The sequence below is a fragment of the Artibeus jamaicensis genome, unplaced genomic scaffold (assembly GCF_021234435.1).
Source record: "Artibeus jamaicensis isolate MK-2021 breed Jamaican fruit bat unplaced genomic scaffold, CSHL_Jam_final contig_559, whole genome shotgun sequence".
Classification (NCBI taxonomy): Eukaryota; Metazoa; Chordata; class Mammalia; order Chiroptera; family Phyllostomidae; genus Artibeus; species Artibeus jamaicensis.
The window spans coordinates 2,615,493-2,639,338 of NW_026521887.1; the positions used below are offsets into that span (position 1 = coordinate 2,615,493).

A 23,846-nucleotide genomic window follows, 5' to 3' on the forward strand; every position below is an offset into this window, starting at 1 on the left:
GGCTGGTGTAACTCAGTGGATTGAGCACAGGCCTGCAAACCAGTGGATCTCGATTTGATTTCCCATCAGGGCAGATGCCTGGGTTGCAGGCTAGTTCCCAGCAGGGGACACACGAGAGGCAACCATACACTGACATTTCTCTCCCTCCCTCCTTCCCTTCCCCTCTGAAGATAAATAAATAAAATCTTTAAAAACAAAGAATACTGGAACTCTATTATGAAGTATATTAAGCAGAATTACTTGTGAATAAATATATGTGAAACATGCCATAAAAAATGACCAGCCACTAATGAAATCCTCGATTTTAAGAATTACTTTCTTATTTTGGTTCCACTATTAGCTCTCAGTAATCTTGTGGCTTGGTAAGGAATCCAAATTCCTTATCAAGGGTGGATGTTCATTGCAGACACACTCACTCTGTCTTCCATCCTGAAGATGTCTGAAAGTTATATTGATTTAATCTATGCAATTGTTGTCATTTTAGCACTTTCTCCTCCTAATTGCTATGCCACATACCCTTTAAGTGCCAGAAAAAATCTTCAATATTAATTCCCTCTGAGAAAAATCAGTTGCAAAAAAAGGTGAAAATGTGTGAGATAAATTTTGTAGAATTATCTGGTTTGGGTGAGACAGAATAATTCCTTAGTGGAGTATTAACTGGAAAGATTCCTTCATTGAAAACATTCATGTTATGACTGTTATGATAGTTTTCTGCATCCACCTCAATTTTAACAATTCCTTTCTCCCACTGCAGTACCTGGAATTAAAAGTGAGCAAAAAAGACATAAATCTCTGCTCTGATAAAACTGTTTTGATTGAAGAGAGACGGGCACTAAGATAAAAAGTAACTGAATAATATTTAGACACTGCTAAATGCAAAGTAGCAAAAATGAATATGGAAAACCAAGATGGGGATTGATTGAGATAACATTTTAGATAAGTAGGCCCAAAGAATAAGAAAAGAAAAAAAAAGTAGGCAAGATGACACTGTGGCATTTGGCTTGAGCAGCTGAAAAAAAAAAAAAAGAGTCCATTATGTAAGAGAAGTTCAGTCAGCAGTGGCATCAAATATCAAAAAATATCAGTAAGTTATGGATCTATTACCTGTTTTCAGTACAAAATTCAAGTAGGAATGTGAAGAAGCTAGTTGGACACTTGAGTATGAGGGAAAAGTCTGGATTAGAGATATAAGTCTGGGAAACAACCTCTATACGAACATTAAATTCACAAATCTAGGTGAGACCACCTACTAGGGCATAAACAAAGCAAACTAAGAGGACAGCTAGATCAGGAGTGGAACTATAGAAATGAAGATCACATGGAGGGTTAGCAACAGAGGAATGGGAGAAGGAGAAGGGGGGATAAGGTACAGAAAATAAGTAGCATAGACAGTAGATAGAAAATAGATAAGGGGGCAAGAATAGTATGGGAAATACAGAATCTAAAGAAATTGAGACACATGGTCATAAACTAAAGGGGGGTAATGGTGGGGATGGGGGGTAGGGTGGAGGGGAATGAAGGGGGGAATAGAACAACTGTAATGGCATAATCAATAAAAATAAATAAATAATTAAAAAAAGAAAAGAAAATAATAAAAAAACATGAAGGAGAAGAATATAAGGTCTGAGCCTTCTGGTGGTCGGGGAGATGGAGAAATCTTCAGAGAAGCCTAGGGAGAAGCAGCTGGGAAGTTGGGAGGAAACCCAGTCAATACAGGAGCCTGAAAACCAGGAAAAGAAAATGTCTTCAGGCAGAGTATCATCTGTATCAAATGTTACTGAGGGAAAAGTAACACAAGGATGTCAGAAATGGTTACTAGATTTGCAACATGGAGTCAAAGATGCCCTCGAGTTGGACGGTGGTGGCAAGAAACCAAATTTCAGTGGACTCAGGGAAAGAAGGAAGAAATACATTGGCTTCTTAGGTACCAGGCATTTTCCTCCAAACTTTATTTTATTCATCAGCTTGGCAATAAGAACTATGTAACTCTAACACACACACTCTCTCTCCTTCTCTATCTCTATCTCTATCTCTTTCCCTCATACTCTATCTCTCTATCTCAAAGAAATAAATGGGTTGCTTCCTTGCAAAAATTTTTGAAAGACAGAGGGCCAGTTGTCTAACAGAGGTGTTGTTACTTGAGGAGCTTGACACATATGTCTCTTTTACAGCCAAACCAGTGGCAAAGTTCCTTTAATTGGGATGATCCAAAACAACACTCGCATTAGCTTTTAATCCAAAAAGTTTGAAGCATTTTTTCTTGAAAACTGTACTGTAGAGTGTGATTACTAAGAAATATAGGAAAGTTGAAATTTTTTTCTTTCTTTTTTTTTTAGGCATAATTTCCTGAAAGCTGTGTGTGTGTGTGTACCAAAATACCAAAGTCCTCTTTTTTTTTTTTTGGTTTTCATAGCTTTTCATGGAAAACATCTCTCAATCTTGAAACAACTCAAATTTGCACAAGCAATATAAAGGAAATGGTGAGAAAACATATTTTTAAATTAGTAGGTATTGGGCTCAATTATTAGCTTTTGTGCCAAAAGGAACAAAACATACTCTGGGTTTTCTGCCTGGAAAGGTAGGAGTACCAGGGACTCTCATCTTTGCCCTACTGTACAATTAAAGAAACCAAATTGCATCAACTCTATTAATAAAATCTCACTAGTAATAGCTACCACTGGGCTTCTAATAATGACTATGAATAAGAAGCACATGGGAACATGCCATAGTGCACTGCAATCAATTTCTGACTTCTAGAAAGCTTTGTTTTCATGGGAGAGAGGATGAAAACATGAGTTTTGCAGTAGAATTTCAATACGTTTAAGAAATCATAGATCTGATGTTGGTTAACTCCTGAAATGCCAACCAATGTTATTAGAAGTTATGCATCAATGTGAAACAGGGTCCTCTATTCAATCATGATTTGAAATCCACATGGGCAACACCTTTGTAACTTGGATTGTCATCCATCAGCTCAACTGTGATCAAGGAGCCCCAATTCAACATTGAATTTCTGAAGTCTAATATTTACCAAATGTGCAGCCTTGATCCCTTGCAGTCCTCTTTACAAGTTAGAAAATGGAGACCACTGGCTTCCTCAAAGTTCTGAAGGGACAATTGGTTACAACTGAACACATCTCCAAGGCTCCACAGTTGCCTTGCTTTTCTTGTTCTACAAAGCTGCATCATGTTCCAGACCCCTGTAAGGAAAGCTACATCAGTTTATTAATTTCACACTATAGCACTTGCCTTATTTTGAAAAATATTTTTAAATGCATTTTAGGAATAAAATTAGATCTTATAATTAACTAAAAATGATCACCTCCAATTAGCAGCATTATTATTTGAAATACATAACTACCTCAAATTTTATTTAGACTTTCAGAAATTAAAGAAACTTTAATGTAGTCATAGATGGTACATATTTTTATTATAATGGTAATTTGCTTAATTAAAAAGATACACTTTGGGGCAGAAAAAAAATTTACAGACTAATTTTTCATGACACAATGCGGGGTTTCCAAATTTAGCAAAGTTATTCACATCATATACTTATACCAAAAAGCTATTTGCTATTTATCTTATAGTCAGATTTAACTGGGTATTCCAGAAAAGAATCACAAAAACAAAGAAAATACATGAACAGCATTTATGTAATTCATTTCTGGAATAGCAGAAAGGGAAAAAAACCTTTCAGACGGCATTAATGTTTTAAAAACATGATTCAAACTGTTTTCAAGCTGTACTTGGATGCACCAGTTATCGAGAGCACTGGTTCTCAACTGTGGGCAGGATCAGCAGCACTAGTGCCCCCTGCACGTTGTCAGAAATACGTACTCACAGATGCACTGAACCAGAAATCCCAGGGGTGTGGGGCCAGCACTCTGTGCTTAACAATGCCACCCTACCTTCCAATTCTGATGCAGGTTCAAGTTTAAGACCCACTGTGGCCTCTTCACAATGGGTATGTGGCCAGAACACAGGTGTCAAGAAAACCATCACTACATCAAAGCCAAAATGGGAGAAGAAAAGACTCACATTAACATTGTGGTTATTGGACACGGATTCAAGCAAGTCTACCACTACTGGCCATCTGATCTACAAATGTGGCGGGATTGACAAAAGGACCATTGAAAAATTTGAGAAGGAGGCTGCTGAGATGGGAAAGGGCTCCTTCAAGTATGCGTGGGTCTTGGATAAACTGAAAGCTGAATGTGAGCGTAGTATCACCATTGATATCTCCCTGTGGAAATTCGAAACCAGCAAGTATTACGTGACCATCATGGATGCCGCAGGACACAGAGACTTTATCAAGAACATGATTACAGGGACATCTCAGGCTGACTGTGCTGTCCCGATTGTTGATACTGGTGTTGGTGAGTTTGAAACAAGTATCTCTAAGAATGGGCAGACCCATGAGCATGTCCTTCTGGCTTACACACAGGGTGTGAAATAAGTGACTGTTGGTGTTAACAAAATGGATTCCACCCTACAGCCAGAAGAGAGATGAGGAAATTGTTAAAGAAGTCAGCACCTACATTAAGAAAACTGGCTACAACCCTGACTGACACAGGAGCACTTGTGCCAATGTCTGGTGGAATGGCGACAACATGCTGGAGCCAAGTGCTAACACGCCTTGGCTCAAGGGATGGAAAATCACCCGGAAAGATGGCAGTGCCAGTGGAGCCACGCTGCTTGAAGCTCTGGACTGCATCCTGCCACCAACTCTTCCAACTGACAAGCCCCTGCGTCTGCCTCTCCAGGGTGTCTACAAAATTGGTGGCATTGGTACTGTCCCTGTGGGCCAGGTGGAGACTGGGGTTCTCAAACCTGGCATGGTGGTCACTTTTGCTCCAACGTTACAACTGAAGTAAAGTCTGTTGAAATGCACCATGAAGCTTTGAGCGAAGCTCTTCCTGGGGACAATGTGGGCTTCAATGTCAAGAACGTATCTGTCAAAGATGTTTGTCATGGCAATGTGGCTGGTGACAGCAAAAATGACCCACCAATGGAAGCTACTGGCTTCACAGCTCAGATGATTATCCTCAACCATCCAGGCCAAATCAGTGCTGGATATGCACCTGTTCTGGATTGTCACACCGCTCATATTGCTTGCAAATTTGCTGAGCTGAAGGAGAAGATTGATCGTCGCTCTGGGGCAAAGCTGGAAGATGGCCCAAAGTTTTTGAAATCTGGTGATGCTGCCATTGTTGATATGGTTCCTGGCAAGCCCATGTGTGTTGAGACCTTCTCTGACTATCCTCCTCTGGGCCACTTTGCTGTTCGTGACATGAGGCAGACGGTTGCTGTTGGTGTCATCAAAGCAGTGGACAAGAAGGCAGCTGGAGCTGGCAAAGTCACCAAGTCTGCCCAGAAAGCTCAGAAGGCTAAATGAATATTATCCCCAACACCTGCCACCCCAGTCTTATCAGTGGTGGAAGACCAGTCTTAGAACTGTTTGTCTCAATTGGCCACTTAAATTTAATAGTAAAGGACTGGTTAATGATTATAATGCATCATAAAACCTTCAGAAGGAAAGGAGAATGTTTTGTGGACCATTTAGTTTTGTGTGTGTGTGTGCGTGGCAGTTTTTAAAATCAGTACTTTTTAATGGAAACAACTTGACCAAAATCTGTCACAGAATTTTGAGACCCATTAAAACAAAGTTTAATGAGAAACCTGTGTGTTCTTTCGGTCAACACTGTAACTTTCTTTTATGTTATTTAGGTTAAAATTAGCCCTTAACCTATTTCTGGTGTTGTATTTGCTGATGATTCAGAATTGGATAAATCTGTTAGGGTTATTCTTTCTTTCCTGGGTGGGAATTTTTTCACCTTGTCCTAAAGGGAGGAATCTGTTGTAGTAAAAGTGGTGGGAGGGGCTCTGGTGAACACTAAATAGGTTAGGACAATAAAGTAACTGTTTATGTGAAAGCTAGTTTATAAAGGCCAAATTCTGGTATATTAAGTCCATGTGTTTCATATAAAAGTTTTGCAGTTAACATCAAGTAAATTTTGTTAATGTCAAATCTAGTTTCCATTTTTACTGAAATGTGAATTCACGTTTACAAATGATGAGCTAGTTTAAAGAACTTAAAATGAGGCTTAAATAGTATTGAGCACTGTCTTGCTACAGTTAATTGTATCTAGATTCTAGGAAAAATAAATGACACTGGAAGTTGAAAAAAAAGACCCACTGTGCTGGTGATTGTTTTTACCTGTATTAAAATCTAAAATCAACCAGAGAATAAAGAACCTGGGTTTTGATTGCTGTTGGGTTTTTTTTATTCTTTGTTTTTTGTTTCTTATTATAGATTTAGAGAACTGAGTCTTAACTAAACAATGAGGAGCTAGATATGTGGGGAGCAAGGAGGGGCAAAAAGAAAGTAAGGATTTGGCATTATTTTGCATAGCCCTTCATTGAAGGGTTTGCCTCAGATAGTTTCCTTAGCACCAAGATATTTATTGACTAAAACCTACAGCCATTTAATCAAAGCAGCTTCATTGTAAGGTCATTTTTGCAGATAGTGGAGCCACCTTATCTAAACAATGAGTGATAGTGGTTCTAACTAATATCAGGTAACGGACATTTTGAAGCTGCTGGTGAAATCCTGGGTATCATGCTTTTGCTTTTCACACAAAAGTCTGGATCCAAGATATACACCAAGAGATGGTATAACAAAGAATTTCTAAAGCATCGAATGACCTATGAACTACAGTTCTATGCTTAAGAACATTTCACTTTGGAAAAGTTTAATTGGATACCATATTATTTTAATTACACTAGCAAGGAATCAGATATCCATGGACTCAACATGTATATTTCATATATTCTAATGAAATTAAATTAGAATTGTATTGTCTGAAAACAAAAAGCTATCATCTTGTTAGGATCAACAGTTTTTAAAATATCTTATTTGCTATATAGTTTGTCTAGGTCTAAGACTCTGATCAAATAAACATATGTTTTATTTGTTTTTATAAATAAAACAATAAATTTAAATTAGCTTTAATGCTATTAACCTTGATCATTTATTCCTTTCTGATTTTCTCTTTTGCATTCTAAATGGATAAAAAAAGTAGTTGATATACAATGTAATTTTCACTCTTCCTAATATAACATTATATATTCACAATGGAATATTACCCGGCCATAAAAAAGAAGATAACTTTGCCCTTTGCAACAGTATGGGTGAACCTGTAAGACATTGTGCTAAGTGAAATAAGCCAGTTAGGGAAAGACAAATACCATATGATCTCACTCATATGTGGAATCTAATGAACAAACTGAACTAACAAGCAAAACAGAGACGGACTTATAAGAGAGCAGATGACAGCTAGTGGGGGGAAGTTAGGGGCTAGAGGGATTGAACAAAAAGGAAAAGGACTCATGGGCAAGGACAACAGTGTTGTGTTTGCTGAGTGGAGTGATATAAAGAGACTATGTGGTAATGAAAAAAATACAATAACAGTTAAATTTTAAAAAGTTTGGTTAAATGTTTAATTAAATATTTATTATTTTAATGAGGCATAATGTATAAAAATCAAAACAGATATGTATAACTATATATTTACATAAATATATATTACATAAATATTACATATTTCAACATTTAAATAAGATTATAATCATCTAAATGATGCTGTAATTCCCTACCTTAAGTATACACAATGACTATATAGAGCTATTCAGTAAACACTTTGGCTGCCAATCCAAAAAGTCTTCAGAAAATGAATGAGGACTGTAACTTCATGTAAGTCAGAGAAGCTTACTTACATGATCCTAATGACAAACATACTGTAAATGAGTAATTCACACACAATAAAATTTTTTTCTAAAACATAGTATGACAAACATTAGCAATCACAATTTGAGTCAATAACCGATACAAACTCTTGAACTAAAACCCAAAGGGTATCGTATTGGACTTGACAAGTGTGTATGTGCATGAATTAGAAAATGATCGGTTACCCCAGGGAAAACCTAGCTCCAATCAAAATTTTGCAAATCTCTTCTGGTCCTTGCATTTAAGAATGAATGTGAATACACAATGAAACTTGGTTAGTAGGACAGATGACTAAGAAGATGACAACCAATTACCAAGGTCTCAAATAAGCTAACCAGGTGCTGATGGAGTTGCATTAACAGGCATTTGGGTTAAACTTACTGTGAAATTTGAAAAGTTTAAAATATAGAATGGTGCATACTGTATATAAACTTGTTAATATTACTCAAAAAAAAAGAAAGGAAAGAAGAAAGAAAAAGAAAAGAAGGAAGAAAGGAGCGAGCAGGTTGGGGGGGAAGAGACAGAACAAGAGAGAAAGACTTTCCTATAGTTTTACACTGACTTTAATTTAAAATAAAATAACATGGAAAGTAACAAACTATATCTGTTTGAAAATATAATTTCCTAATTTTATCATTTCCCAAGGCAGAAACAGCTGTGACAAGTATTTATCTCCATGCCAGTCAAGCATGAAAAGTCCAACATTGTTTTGAAACATTATTCCATCTAACCTCAAGGAGAGGTCCCTGAATTCCCTTGATTCTCAATACATTACCCTCCATTCTAAAGAAAAGGAAAATGTATTCTAGAAGGTTCAATTCATATTTGTTTCTTACAACTTGTTTTTTGTATCCAAGGGATTTCATCTGTATGACAAATATTCATTAATATTTTTTATGGCCCAACAAGTCAAAACGTGCTTTTGTAGGTAACATTAAACCAAAATAACTTTTATTTTATTAAATAAATCCTTCAGTATTTTCAAAAACAAAGATATTAGGCCTAAAAATGCTTCTACTGAAGAACTAAAACTAACATAGAGCCAAGAGTCATAAAAAATGAAATCATTTCATATTAATCCTAATATTTGATTCATGTTTAAGAAGTTATTCAGTTGAAATGTTCAGGTGATGTAAATTGCTCTTTTTTGCTAAATTGCACTGAAAAGCACACAGTGCACTTCTTTGCTAATAAGGGGTTTCTATAGGTTTTCATGTGGCCCTATTCTTGTAACCAGTGTTCACAGAGTACTCGAATAGTTTGACTAAAAATGCTCACATGACTAAGTTCTTCTATTTTATATAGCTAAGTTCATTTTGGGTGGTGAGTTATTTTAGTTTTGTTCAAGAGAAAATACTTTGAATATGAAGACTGAGCAGAAAATTGAAACTCAAGTTGTAAATGTAGCATGAAATGCTAAGAAATTAAGATGTAAAAGCATCCCATCACAGCTTTTCTAATAAATGAAAAGGAAAAATGTTCAAACGGACCAAGATCCTTTCTTCTTAAAGTTTATGTACTGCTATACCAAGGAATAGCAATGTTTGGGTGAGAAGGAAATCTGAGTTCAGAAGACAGTGGGCATCGGCATTCCTGGAAACCAGTTTACATTCCGGAAAACTCTGTTTCTCTTCAGTTCACTAAGCCTGCTTTCAAGCTGCCACCCTGAGCAGACAAATGTCCCAGGTGTGGAAAGAATTGCAAATAAGAGGAAAATGCTCTTGGATCTTGCAGCTTACTAAAGATCATAAGCATATCTATAGGCATACAGGTTGTAAGTGCCAGAAAAGACTTTGTGCCCAAGACATAGTGTCCAGTGGATATAGGGTCCAGTGAAGGAGCAGGAGCAAGAAATATGAGCTTCACAGTTCGAATGTGGGAATGAAAATTTACATTAAAATAAAGACAGAAAGAGTCTGAGCAATGACCTGTTTCATAAGATGTGTATAGAAAAAGGGGGAAAATAAACCAGAGAGAGTCATTTGGATCTTAGTGTGGATGATGACAAAAGCCATTCAGAGGAATATTAGGCATTTCTAGTAGCTGTACTGTCAAACCCTTGTGTCTAAAGTATAAGATTCATCTGGATAGCTTGTTACAATGTGTTCAACCTGGGGTCTGGATTGAGATTCTGCATTTTTAAAGTTCCCAGCACATGTTGACAAGTACTGATGGGCCACAGAACATACCTTGAGCACTGAAATATTAAAATACTTTCTTTCTGCATTATTTTTATTTGCATCACAGGGGAAGTGGTTGGAAATAGGGCAGAAATAGATGCAATATGCATAAAAGTAGCATTAAAATAGTAGTGATAATAATAATACCTTACATTTATTTTGTGTGTTATATTATAATAACCCTTACGCTAAATGAAAAAAGCCAGTCACAAAAGACCACATATTATATGATTAATTTATGTGAAATATTTAGAATAGGCAAATTTTAATAAAACTTTTAAAAAGCATGAAATTGGTGTTTATTTATAGGAGTCAACACAAAACATCCCATGAATATATCACTGAGTGATTAAGAAGATGGTCTTTGTAATCGGACTTGGGTTCAAGTCTTGCTTTTTCATTATTGGCTGAGTGACCATATATAAGTATGTCTGTGTGTGTGTGTTTCACTATAAATTGGGAATACAGATGCTACATCTCAGGATAGTCATAGGATTATATGTAATAGTGACTATAAAATGGAAAGCAAGGACAAAATACTACTCAATAAATAGTAGTTGTTATAGACATTATGTTTCAAATTAGTAAGTGGTTATTTCCTGCATTCTGTAATTTTAAACATCTCTTCCATTTTTTATTTAAAAAAATTCCCAAACTGAATCAGCTTAACCTTCTAGTGATCCTAACTTGGAAAAAGGCCAGGTATACTAAATCTAGTCACGTCATCCAGGCTTGACAAGCATCCTATTGAGTGCTTCCTGTATTTTCCTTGACTCTTAAGTTAAGATTCCAAGAGTTTTAGCTAGAATTCTCCAGTTCCTTTTTCTTCTGCCATCCCAGTAGCTAATTTTCATGTATGAATAAAGATACCTCTGTAAAACTACAAGTGGTTATGTATATATACATATACACACACATATGGTAGTTGTATTAACAGAATTTTTTTCTCGTATATTTAATCTCTCTCTCAGCAAAACCCTGCATCCTCAAGAAAAGGGAGTACATTTTCTGACACCATGAGACTTCTTACAGTCATAGTACAGACTTTTGTTGAAAAGATTTATTACAGCCGAACTGGCTGGTTTGGGTCCAGACAAAGCCCCCAAACCTGTCAGAAGATTCTGGCCAGGCCAACAAATATTGATGTACAGCTTTTGTCAAAATAAGAGACTGTTGGACTCCACTCTAGACCAGTACAACTGTACACTCAACTCATGTCAGTGTTCCTAGACATTTTCAATATTTTCTTTTTTCTCTAGTTTTTATTTACCATTTCCTCGTTCCTAAGAACAGGTCAATGTGTACACTATAGCAAGATAAAGTTAATATAGGTAATAATAATAATATTAAGGTAATACAAAAGGTTGAAAAATAAAATAGAATCTGGAGTGAAGTTAGATTTCAAAATGAGGCCATGAGTTCCTCTGCACCTTGCTGGAGCTAGATCGCAAACTTAGATGAAAATGTTCTAGTGTCAGAAAAATAATAGGAAATGATCAGATATAGGAGCTACATAGTGTTCCTAAGATGTAAAACAAGTAGGTGCTCAAAAGACTCACAACTCTTCCTAAAAGTATAAACAGAAATAAATTTCTCCTGTGGGTTTCATGTGATGAACATAATTCTATGAGTAACAAAGGTGAATGACATTATTTTAAAACTAGTCCTCATTAACTCATTTAAGAAAAATACCAGCATGTTACAATAAAGGCAATGGTCTACAGAGAAAACAGAATTCATGTACCTATGTAGTTTTCTGCTTTTCAAGTATATAATTATAAATCATTCACCTCTTTGACAATGTACATGATAGTTTATAATATAGGAGTGAAAGACATCTTATGTGCAGAAATAAATGATATTGAATTTTATTGTCACATGCTACATCCTTGCATCCTGTTTTTCATTATATCAGCAAAGTGATTTTTAAAGCACTTAATCTTAATTTTGGTTGTCTTTAAAAACATTTTATCCATCAATAGATAGGATTTTTAAAATATCTTCCATTAAAGGAAAGACTGCATTGATTTTTCTCCTTTACCATAAGAGATGTTTATAATAGATACCATCATGTTGAACTAATGCTTGCTTTACTGGACTCATGGTGGTACAATAATGAAGGAATTCAGGGTACAGATTCTAAATTAATTGAAATTTGAACTTGGAATGATCATCGCTTTGTGCCTGTTTGGGAAACATGATTGCTGGATTTAGAGATGGATAAAGACAAACTGCACTGCTCTGACAAACCATTCTTCTGAGAAAATTGAACTGTCCTTTTTCCAACTGGGTAATGATACCTAATCCATCGAGATGTAAAAACTATAAAAAGGCCTCTTTACAGAGCACTCAGGTCATCCGATTAGAGAAAGTGAGCAGGGTTCTTAATGGAAGATAAATGGTTGCTGTATAGGGTTCTATCTGTCAAACTAATCTCAAAAGGCATCTCATACAAAACTAGAGTTAAAAAGACTGTCGAGGCAGGCTGCACCACTCAAACGAAAACCTGGAGCTTAGTGGCCAAGTCCTGTGCATGTGGAATTAAAATATTTGGAAGAAAGCTTTTCCCTCCACATTAGTCTAGGCATACTCAGTGAACCCGATGTGAGATAATCCAAAACAATTCAGGTTCAACAAAGGTTGGGAAAATATTGTAGTAGACATAACGCTTTGATGAAGAACTGCTTTGATCTGAAGATTATAAAATACACAGTTTCTAATCTGACAAATTTTGAGCTGCAAAGCATAGTATCTAAACATTCCTCTTTTGTCATAACAGTTTAATCCCTTAAGAATGTGATTTAAACCACTGGAGAGCAAAGGTCACCATACGATTTGTATGAAAGAAGAAAACTGCCTCAGACACCTTGATAGAAGTATGTGAGGGTCATTCAATTATATAACAGAATGCTGCTCACTATTGGCCCTGCCAGGTCACCTTGAGTTCAAGGCATGCCAAGTGCCTATTTTTTTTCAATGCAATTAGGTAAAAGATGAAACAAGCCTCTCTCTCTCTCTCTCTGTCTCTCTCTCTCTCTTTTCTCTCTTTCACTCCCTCCCTCCCACCCTCACTTTCACTGTACCTTTATTTCTACCCTTCCATTTATTTTCTTCTTTACTTGAAGATTTACATTCCTCTGATGACACAAAACTAGTACTTGTAGTTATTAGATTCCCCAATAGCTATAACTAAACTCAATAAAAATGCTATGGACTTGTAATTGCAGGTTTTCCCTACATAATAGATTTAACCAAAAATGCATATGTATATTTTTATCAGTATCACCTCAAATTAAACACAGAAATGGCATCAGTACTGACAAAACAAAAACATTTGTTTTTCATATAGGGACAAATGAAACTTAAAGTACTTGGTGTCGCCGAACATACTTTCTCATTTCCTCTGATGGAAGAAAGTTTTGTGCTTGTAAATACATGAAAACAAACACATATTAACCATAGTTACCTTAACTCTCTCAAGCTACTAAGACAGACAGAACTTTGGTCTCAGTATGCTAAATATATGATTGTCTTTTCATTGATCATTAGGCACTTGGGTATAATTAATGCACCTTCATGCGATAAAAGCCTCTCTTTGGTATTTTAATAGAAACAGATTTTAAATAATGGCTCACTTGGGCAGCAGCAGTATTGTAGAGTGGTATTTGTATTTAAACTTAAAGACATGTTACACCTCTACTCCACCTGTCACTTTTGCTGTGAGAATAGAGGGAAGAAATGTTGGCTTCAGCAGAAAGATTTAGAGTTTCATTCAGTAAATGTTGTTTCCTCGCCCCCTCAACTCCAGATGGTTTGGAAAGCCTAGAAAACATGCATTCTATTTCTTCCAGAAATGTAGAGTCAGGAGGAATCTTGCAACACAATCTTCTCCAAGTATCCAGATTTATGTATGTAAATGACTATATGATTCAAGAAACAAATATTCTCTTCTTAAATATTTTATAAGCAACTTAACCTATAAACTGAGCTTGCCAGATGACTAGTTCAACATCCATTTTTCAGGAACAGTGCCAGAAAACACAGATATATAAATCTGAATATGAAGGCCCTGTACCCAGGTTCTTACCCACGCAGAGTTTGCAAACCACCTTGAAACTACATGTAAATAAATAGGCCTCACTGATGGTCTAAGCCCTTCATTAGGCTGATTCAGAGAGATTCATGAAAATCTAAAAAACATTCTTTACTAAATTTTATCTCCACAGTAATGAGTATTAACAGAGAATTGATTTCAAGGAGGAACATCTAAGAACACCTTTTAAAAAGTTAGAAAGAACCTACACCTCCCAGAGGGTAGGTAAGGCCACAGAGACATTTGAGCCAACCCCAAGCAGAGCTGGCCTCGGTGTGTGCAGTTACTCATTCAGCACTGATTAAATGTCCTGGGACTCTTGCAGAAACATGGTCTCCGTCTTCACAGAGCTCATGGTCCCTTTCCGCTGCATGTACATGTCAGTTCTAGTTCTGGTGGGCTGAGCCAGTTTTTATCAAGGGCCTGTCTTCTCTGTGGTCCATGTGTATTTGCAATTCTGGTTGAAATTCTGGTAGGTGACAAGTGCTATTCATTTTTTGCATTCCTTGTGGAAGTGGCCACAAAATTAGGATGCTACTATTTGAATACAGTGTAGTGTTTACATAAGAAAAAATTAAAATTACATTTAGTAAAATTTTTCTATCAAACTTGGTTACTCGGTTGGTGTTGTCTTATCAGAACCCAATAGGCTCCTGTAACTAAATGGTTTTCTATCTTTATCCTGTTAGTTATGTTGTGTTCATGCTTCCTTCTACTAGGAAAGAGAAAAGGATAGATTTGTTCAAATCTGTGGAATTAGCAAATTAGTATGTCAGGAGACTTGGCTGAACTATTCATCAGATGACCAGCTATTATTTTAAGAACTCATGGAGGACACTGGTGAAGGTCTTAAAAAGGGCAAATGTAGTATCTGTATTAAAAAAAATGGATGAACAATGATTCTGGAACTACAGGCATCAGCTTATTTTTCTTATTTGGAAAAACCAGAACAAATCATCCAAAAATCAATTTGCAAGCACCAAGGAGAGTGCACAGTACTAGATAATAATTCACAGACAGTTGTGAAGCAAAATATTGTCAAAGTTTTGTAATTTATTTCTACGATAATGGCCTGGTAAGTTAAGGGGCAGAAATAGCATCATAGTTCTTCACTAATAAAGTTCATTGTCTCCTGTAACATTTCCATATAATCTGAGTTAATATGAACTGGGATTGGAGGTCATGTTAAAGGTACATGGCACAGACTAACTGTGATGTTTCAGTGAAATATTAATTAATGAATAATTACATTTCAATTTGGAAACTTAATAAAGTGGGATTTTGTAGGAGGCCCACTAGGGAACAGGTGTGATTTAGTATTTTTAACTTTACTACATAGTTGATAGACTGTACACTTATTAAATAAACCAACAATAATCTAAGAGATATAATTATCACCTTTAGCAATAGTATTAAAGTTGAAAATAACCCTGATATAATAAACGCTGTGAAGTTTAGCAACAGAGGAAAAGATACAAGGATAGTTTTTGCTTTCTGAACATCAAAAATAAATAAATAAAAGGCATTTACAAAGAAAGGACTGTGGTGACATTTCCAAGTATAAATAAAAAGTTTTATAAAAATCTAGGATTTGAACTGAAATACATGTGGATAATTATTCAACAAAATAATCATTATAGAAACAGATGGGGTTAAAAGCATTTTTAAGTGATCAGATTTACTTACATTTAAAAATAATTATTTAACTTAAAAGGCTTCCAGCAAAATCACAGAGGGTTGAAGTTAGTCAGCACCTGATGCAGCAGATGTTTAGCATGAGACTGAGCCCTTATGGACAGGAAGTGGGTCTTTCTCATCATCACAGAGGCAGTGGCAGTGTGTGGTTTCTCCCTGGCAGACGCTCGGTGAACACGACAGGGTTGGACCAAAGGCCGCCCCACTCAGAGAGTTCATATATGTAAGCCATGGTTGGTGCTAAGATGCAGGTCACAAACTGCTGCCTGTTTTGTCTAGACTGGTACTGAAACTGAGAGTAGAGTAACCGTTTAGAAATATGTACAACACTTTGAGTGATTTTACATGGTTGAATCCAGCAATAAAAAAGTGAAGTTTGTATTTTATATACCTTTTTTTCCTGTTCTTAGTGTTTGACTGCTTTTACAGTTTACAAATATATGGTTTTGCCATGAGTTGGAAATTTAAAAACCTGGCTTTTCACCATGAATAGCATGAGAAAGACTGATATAGAGCGCATAGAAAGACTCAAAGTTATAAATATGGTTAAAATGTTAGAAATATTAGACCAATAAATCTATGGCCATAAAATAATCTCTTTAAATATCTTTGTTTTTTAATGCAACATTTCTAAATGCTTTAGGGTCCTTTTTAAAGTATCTTCTTCGCTTTGAGAAAACTTAAGGCATATCTATTTTAGTGTTAATGTCATTCATGTTAATAATGGCTTTCAGTTCCTCATTTTAATAGATTATTTATTAAATTATAAAGCAATTCTGGCCTTGGCATTGCTTACTTCTAAGGTCAGTGCCGAATCAGTTGCTAGGTACTATCTGTGATTTAAAGTCTTAAATCCACACAGATTACCTATTTATTTCCCTTATCTATATTCCTATCACTCCATCACAAAACACAGTTAAAATGGACTGACAGAGGAACTGGGGTGATCCATCACACCTTATTTCTCTAGGTTTAGGCCTCATTGGTACCTTCTTTTATCTATCAAGGGGGCACTTTTTATCAAACCCATATCCTCTACACATCACTTTACAATAATACATAATGAAAGTTTTTCCACACACTAGAGATAATCAAAGAACTATATTTTAAAAACACCCAAAGGTTAATGGCCTGATGGGCAAAAGTTTTATCTCATCTCTTCCCTTTACCAGTTTCATAACATTCTGCCCTTTGACATGTACAGAAGATGACAAGGATGCATTAACAATAGTGAGTGAACATGAAAATTACATTGGTGTTGCTAATTGAAATATACACACACCAGCCCAAATGAACCATATGGATGGCAAGGCATTTCAGTAGGACCTCGTTTGTAACATTGTTTTGTAGACTCTGTCAGGGCGGGCCCCTTCTCCTCGGTTAGGACAAGTCTTGGTGAGTTTTTCAGTGACCACGCACCAAATAATTATGTAGGTCCAACCATTTGAAGAACAGAACACCATCCTAATCAAAGAGCCAGGAGCTCATTCATATCTGACTCCTGTAAGTCTACTTCAGCGGTGACTATTTGGTTCCCGCTCAGTGGTTCAATCAGAAGACTTAGCCAAAACCTGCATCAAGGACCTTGCCATTGTATAACTAGTATTCAAGTGTCTCCCTCCAGTCTACTCGGAGACCTGAAAACTGCTGTGCCCAACCTCCTGCAATGCCATTGCCTCTTACACCTAGGCTCGCCAGCCTCATATCTTCTATAAAACTCTCCTGGTCAAGGCCAGGCCAAGTCAAAGTCCCTTCTACACACTTTTATAATGTTGTGCTTACATATTTCTGCTGTGTTGTTCACTTCTTGCTTACCTCCATGACCCCACGACGACAAACTCCTTCACAAGAGCAGTGATTTTCAACAAGTGTGCTACTGTACACTGGGTGCCACAGGAATTTCTAAAATATGCAATACCTGACTGGTCAAGAACACTGACCTCTTTTCCTTAGACTGTCAAATTAAAAAATAACAATAATAGTCCAATGGGAATGTTCTATCTTGAACCATAACTATAATAGTCATATAATAGAGTTACATCTTACTATTCATGTCACATAATAAGGTTGCATCTAATTAGTTAATTTTTGGTACCAGAAATCCTTATTTACAAATACAGGTACCTGCTTTTTTTTTTAAGTCACTTTAGAGCAAAAAGGGTAAGTAATTACTATTTTTTATAAACCAACCTACGTTATACCTATTTTTGTCAAATTGGCAAAAAATGTATTTTTTGGTGTGCTGCAGAATTTTAGTAATTAGTTTATGTGTACCATGAGGCGAGAAAGGTTGAAAAATCACTGGACTAGGGCAATATGCCCTGTCTTCATCTTCACTGTGACTGGTACTCATAAGTGCTGATGTGGGCATGTAACCTCAACGTTTTTTAGCACAACCACCTTAGTTTCTGGGCCTGGGCATATCAGATGAACTTGTCTGCGAGTGGTAAACCTCCATTAAAAAATTCACTCTGAAACTAAAGCACAACTAACTACTCCATGTCTCATGTCCTTATCGTCCTTTCTACTTACCAAACTGTAACTGTCACTGCTCATTAGTTCTCTCCTGAGGACAGTCACTCACACTGTCATTCTTAAGTTCTCTGTGCTTTCTCTTTGCTGCTGTCCTCTCACAGATGTCCTCCCTTCCCAGAGTTTTTATTGCTGCCTCTGGAATACTTCCCTGCATCATTTTATTTCTGGCCATATCCATAAACTACATCCCTCAGAGCCCATTAAGGAATCAAACAATGAGGTAAATATTTTTTCCTAATATTGATTCCATACCTTTTCTCCTGTACTTCTCAAGTAATATTTCTGTTCACACAAATGTCCTGACATCCCTCCTGGGTTGTCTATCCAGTCATGGAAAGCTCTGTCATAGAGTGACAGTGTTTTTTGATACCCCAACTTCCACAAACATCATGAAGTTCTTTCATATCCACATGGAGTTTCCTATATGGTCACTTGAAATGACCTTTATTTCCTTTCAGATTCATTTATCATCACTAACAATCAGAGTCTGCAGCTTCTTAGCAATGAGAACTTCTCTCCATGATAGTCTCAACTCTGGTGTTTCAATCTTTGACCAATAGCCTCCTGATCTATCGGTGTCACTCCCTTGTACCTACTCTATCTTCTCCTAAGCCTCCACACTCTGCATTTCATTATTTTCTTGTCATTTATTAGATTTTATCTCTCCACTACCTGGTTTAGTCTGTGTGTGATCCCTTCAACTACTTTCTCACTCAGAACCCTTAGTTTTCTATCCACACACCTCTCCAACAAATCCAATTCTAGTTTATCCAGAATCCTAAAGCAAAGTGCCCAGAGCCAAGTGGTCCATGGTTTGGGAAACAAAAGCAAGAATTTTCAAAAGGTCCCACCTAAAATATGGCATCAGATGTCCACCAAATATGTGCCACCCATTATTGTGAGCAGAGTGCTGGACAAAGCAGGACACATGCATGGTGTCTCATTAGCCCTTTCAGGCCTTATTCTAGGCCTCTATTTCCTCAGAAAGTTTATACAGGGATTAAAATACAGGAATCTTTTTAAATATATTATTTTTATCTTTCTCTACATCCCCCTTTTTTTGCAATGAAGATCTTATTTTTAAATGAAATCTTACTAAGTAAACCCTACGTATTTTTTTAAAAGATGCATGTGATAAAACGGAATCTTGAGGCAGTATACATTTTGTTTGGCAAAAATAAATGTTCAATTTTCATAGCCCCAGAAATACCTGTGTGTTGCCCAGAGTTGTGCAGAGCTCATTTGAAAGCTGGTGTGCTACACCTTTGGGCTATAGCTTTATTATAAAATTAAAAGACAATTTTCACAGGAGTATATTTAGTATAGATCCATTTGTACATATATATGTACATAAATATACATGTATGTATAAAATTTGTATATGTACATATATATTCTTGAATAAATAGAATATTTCAGGAATAACTAATATAAAATTAACAATTTACTTCTTCCAAAGACCAAGAATAGTATATAAGGAAGAAATTTCATTCTATACAATTATATTTATCGTGTATCAGTTTCATCATTGTAAATGAAAGAAAAGGAAATCACCAAAGTTATTCTGAAGTACCTTTTAGCTCTAAGGTTTTGTGACTTTGTTTCCTATAACCCACGAATCAAACTCCTTTCCTTTCCAGTAGCTGCACATATCAAAATTACTCGTGAAAGGGCTGCTCTAAATATCAACAGAGTTGTTTCTAGAAGTGAATTCTCCATCAGAACATGTTAGGATTGAACAGTATCCCCTGAAAAGACATGTTGAATTCCCATCCCCTGGCACCTCAGAAAGTGGCCTGGTTTGGAAGTAAGGCCTTTACAGGTATAGTTAGCTCAAGATGAGGTCCTGTTATAGTGGGTCCCTAACCCAATGTGACTTGTGTCCTTATAATAAGAAAAGAGGAACACAGGGAAAAACTGGCCATGTCAGGACACGGGTCCAAGGAGACCACCATGTGAGGATAGAACAGAGATTAGGTGATGCAGCTATAAGCCAAAAAATGCTGAGGATGGAAGGCTATCAACAGAAGCTGAGAAGAGGCAAGGAAGGATTCTACTCAAAGCCCCTAGAAGGAATTAACCCTGCCAACATCCTGATTTGGAAGAAGATTTCAGAAGTGTAAGAAAATGAATTCCTGTTGTTTTAATACACCCAGTGTGTGGTCCTTTGTTATTGCAACTCTAGCAAACCAATGTACACAGCTGCTCTATAAGTAAGGCACAGCTCCATGCCTTTACTATTTCCCACTTGGCTGCCTACCATAACCACATGTGAACAGTTATAAACCCTAGGAAGAAGACATAGTAAGTGGTCTTTTGTATTCAATGACTCTTAGATTTAAATTCAGGAGGAAGAGTTGAACTCGGTGATAAAAGAATTTTACGTCTGGTATTGAACCATGTGATATATGATAAAATAGCAACTGCAAATGGAATTATAGTCATCACATTGCTTTATTGAAAATCAAACTGAATCTACAGTGGGTTATTGATTAGATTTACCCTTAACTGTCAGTAAAGAATGGAAATGAACCATAAATATTTCACATCAGAAACCATCAATTCAGAAAGATCCTCCAAAATCAAACAGAAGGGAAACCTGAAGTCATCCCTCTAAGACAAAGTGCTTCAGATTTATTTTAATTTTAAACTTTTGTTCATATAATTCTTAAGCAGCATTATTTTCTCACTAAAATTTATTTCTAGTATTAGACTATATTTTCTCAATTCATCACTGAGAATAAAATAAAACTTCATATGAGAGGAGAATTTTAAAGATACAGCTTCATGTGCAGTATGACACCCACCCAACTGACCTAGAATCATCTTTCAAGTTTACAATAGCTGTCTTTGAACTTACTCTCCCCCCTCAAAAAAACCCTCATAATTTCCTGTCTAAAAAAAAATCTCAGCTTGGTCTCTGTATCCTATTAGTCAGTTTTCAGATTGAATCTTTTTTTGGTGGAAGCTTCTCTTTCTAGGAAAATTTCAAATTTCTGGTGAAATCATTCAAAGTGTGAAATGACCTCTGACTCAAAGATATTCACAATCAGTGCACTTAATGAGCTTCTACTGTATACAAGACATTTCTATCTTCATGATTTTAAATATAAAATAACAATAAATGTAATTCTTTATTTTATTAAGATTTATGAATTATGCAGGTAGAAGAAATAAATCCATCAATAAATCCAAACTAAATATATGAAGAGGGACCCAAAAGCCCTGAAATTCATTTTAAAAATTGTAGATTTATTCTTACATCTTCAAACTTCAATCACCTTCAGAGTACTCTCCAGTTGATGCAATATGCCTACTGAGATGTTTCTTCCAATATTCAAAACAGTTTTTGAACTTATCAATTCTGAAGTCTTTTAGTGCTTCTGCCATTTTTTTGTTTTGGCTCTTCCACATCTGCAAAACATTTTCCTTGGAGGACTTTTTTCAGCCCAGGAAACAAAAAAGTCACTTGGGGTGAGATAAGGTGAATAGGGAGGGTATGGCACAGAGGTCATACAGTTTTGGACAAAAACTGCTGAACACTCAGCACAGTGTGGGCAGGCTTGCTAGTAAATCACCCATCATGAAATGTGCAGACATGTTGAAAGATTCTTCAACAAATTCACTGAAGCCAAATGCAGCCTCTCACAACAATGACAGCTGATACACTGACACAGATGGTCTCCCAGAACACTCGCCTAAGGGGTAAAGCCTGTACTATGAGGGGCCCACCCTCCAGAAGATAATTATGATGTTTTGGGGGGTCCCCCCCTTATGAGTCAGCTCCTGTCCTGCCCATAGACCCATCCCTGAGACCTTGATGAGGTGTCCATAAATGGATTCAACTCTTTCTCTGGAACCATTAACTGGTTAGCTATCAGTCATACATCAAGCACCCTTAATAACTGGTGTGCTTCAACCTTGCTTGACACAAAAGAGAGTGCCAATCACACCCACGTAATGAACTGCTTCACCCCCACTGCCCCACATTTAAAACCTTCGCTTATTTTGGTCACCTCCTCTGCCCCATGCCACCCGTGGTGACTGGCTTTGATGAGCTTTGGTTTGAACTAGATTACAGACAATTATTCCCCACTATTTTTACCATGTTGCTCCTGAGTGTCAGCATGGGTGGGGAGGTAAGGGGGAAGGAAAAGAAAATACAGAAGTGCAATAAAAAAATTCAAACTAGAAAGGTAGCTAAGAGACAAGATGTAAAAGTCATTAAGAAACAACTAATACAAAATAATGTGATTAGTTCTTTCTTTTAAAACAGTGTCTCATATTCAAGATAAAGCTAATGCTCTGATGTATGCCACCATTTTTATGGCAAAATGTCGGAAGTACTAAATTTTGAAAATGATTTTGTTGCCATATAAACTAAATAGTGGTCAATATTATTCCCATAATAGTAAAGTTTCTCAAACTTTATATGAACTCAAAAAAGAGTGAGAGAGAGGAAGAAAGTTCTAGTGAATCACCGGTGTCCACCAATCATTGTCATTATAAAGTTACTATGTTAGGCTGAAAAATGTGACCATTTCCTCAAGGGTGTCCATGTCCCATTTCCTAGAGCCTGTTAACATTATCTTATGTAATATTATATTTTAATTTTAAACTATAGATTTAGGAAGACAAATAGGGGTTTAAAATGTCCATTAAATGGCATTCACTTCTGCACTGTACCTGGGTTAAATTAATTCTATAAATACTTGTATATCAATCACTCTAACAAAATCAAAGGTAAAGTCATTTATGAGAAACTGGCAATATTGTATTACAAATAATATGTTAAAATTAGGTAAATTCAAGTATATATCTCTTTAAAATAAACTAAAAATTTCTATAATTATTATTTATATAATACATTTAAGCTCAAGATTGTGTTTTAAATATTTTATTGTAAAATACAATATTAACCCAGAAAAAGCACGTAAAACATAATTGTGTATTTGAGAATTATTTTTACATTAAAAAGTTTTTGTTAAAATACATATTTAATCAGAACACAGGTGCACACAGGGAAACAAAACTTGATAGATATGGCAGACAAACCAGTAGAAATATGATGGATTACTTAAAATATATGATAAGAACATAGATCATACAAATGTTAAAAATGAAATTAGATCCTTATCTCAATCAGGTGTGCACATACACACATACTTTCATATGGATTCAGATTTTTAATACAAAATAAACTTTATAATTTAGAAAAAACAAGGTATATGTTACTGTTGAGGAGTTTTTCTTAAGTAAAACTCATACACACAAATAACAATGAAAAACTAAAGATTGATAAATTTGGTTTAATTAATATTAAAAATCCAAACAAGCAACTGTCAACAAACAACATAAATAAAATGAAAACAAACTATATATTGGAATAAAGTACTTGCAATCTATATATTCCAAATACCTATGAGAGATTAGAATGTACACTGAAAAAAATCACAATTTAATAGAAGAGTAAGAAAAATTTATAAATATTTTGCCATTTATTTTTTAATATTTTTTAAATTAAATTATTGTTCAAGTAAAGTTTTCTGTCTTTTAC

General features: G+C 35.8%; 1 pseudogene; it reads left to right on the forward strand.

Annotated features, from left to right (window-relative positions):
- The first annotated feature begins 3,945 nt into the window (after positions 1-3,945).
- Positions 3,946-5,580, forward strand: LOC119047233 (elongation factor 1-alpha 1-like; annotated as a pseudogene).
- The last annotated feature ends 18,266 nt before the right edge of the window (positions 5,581-23,846 follow it).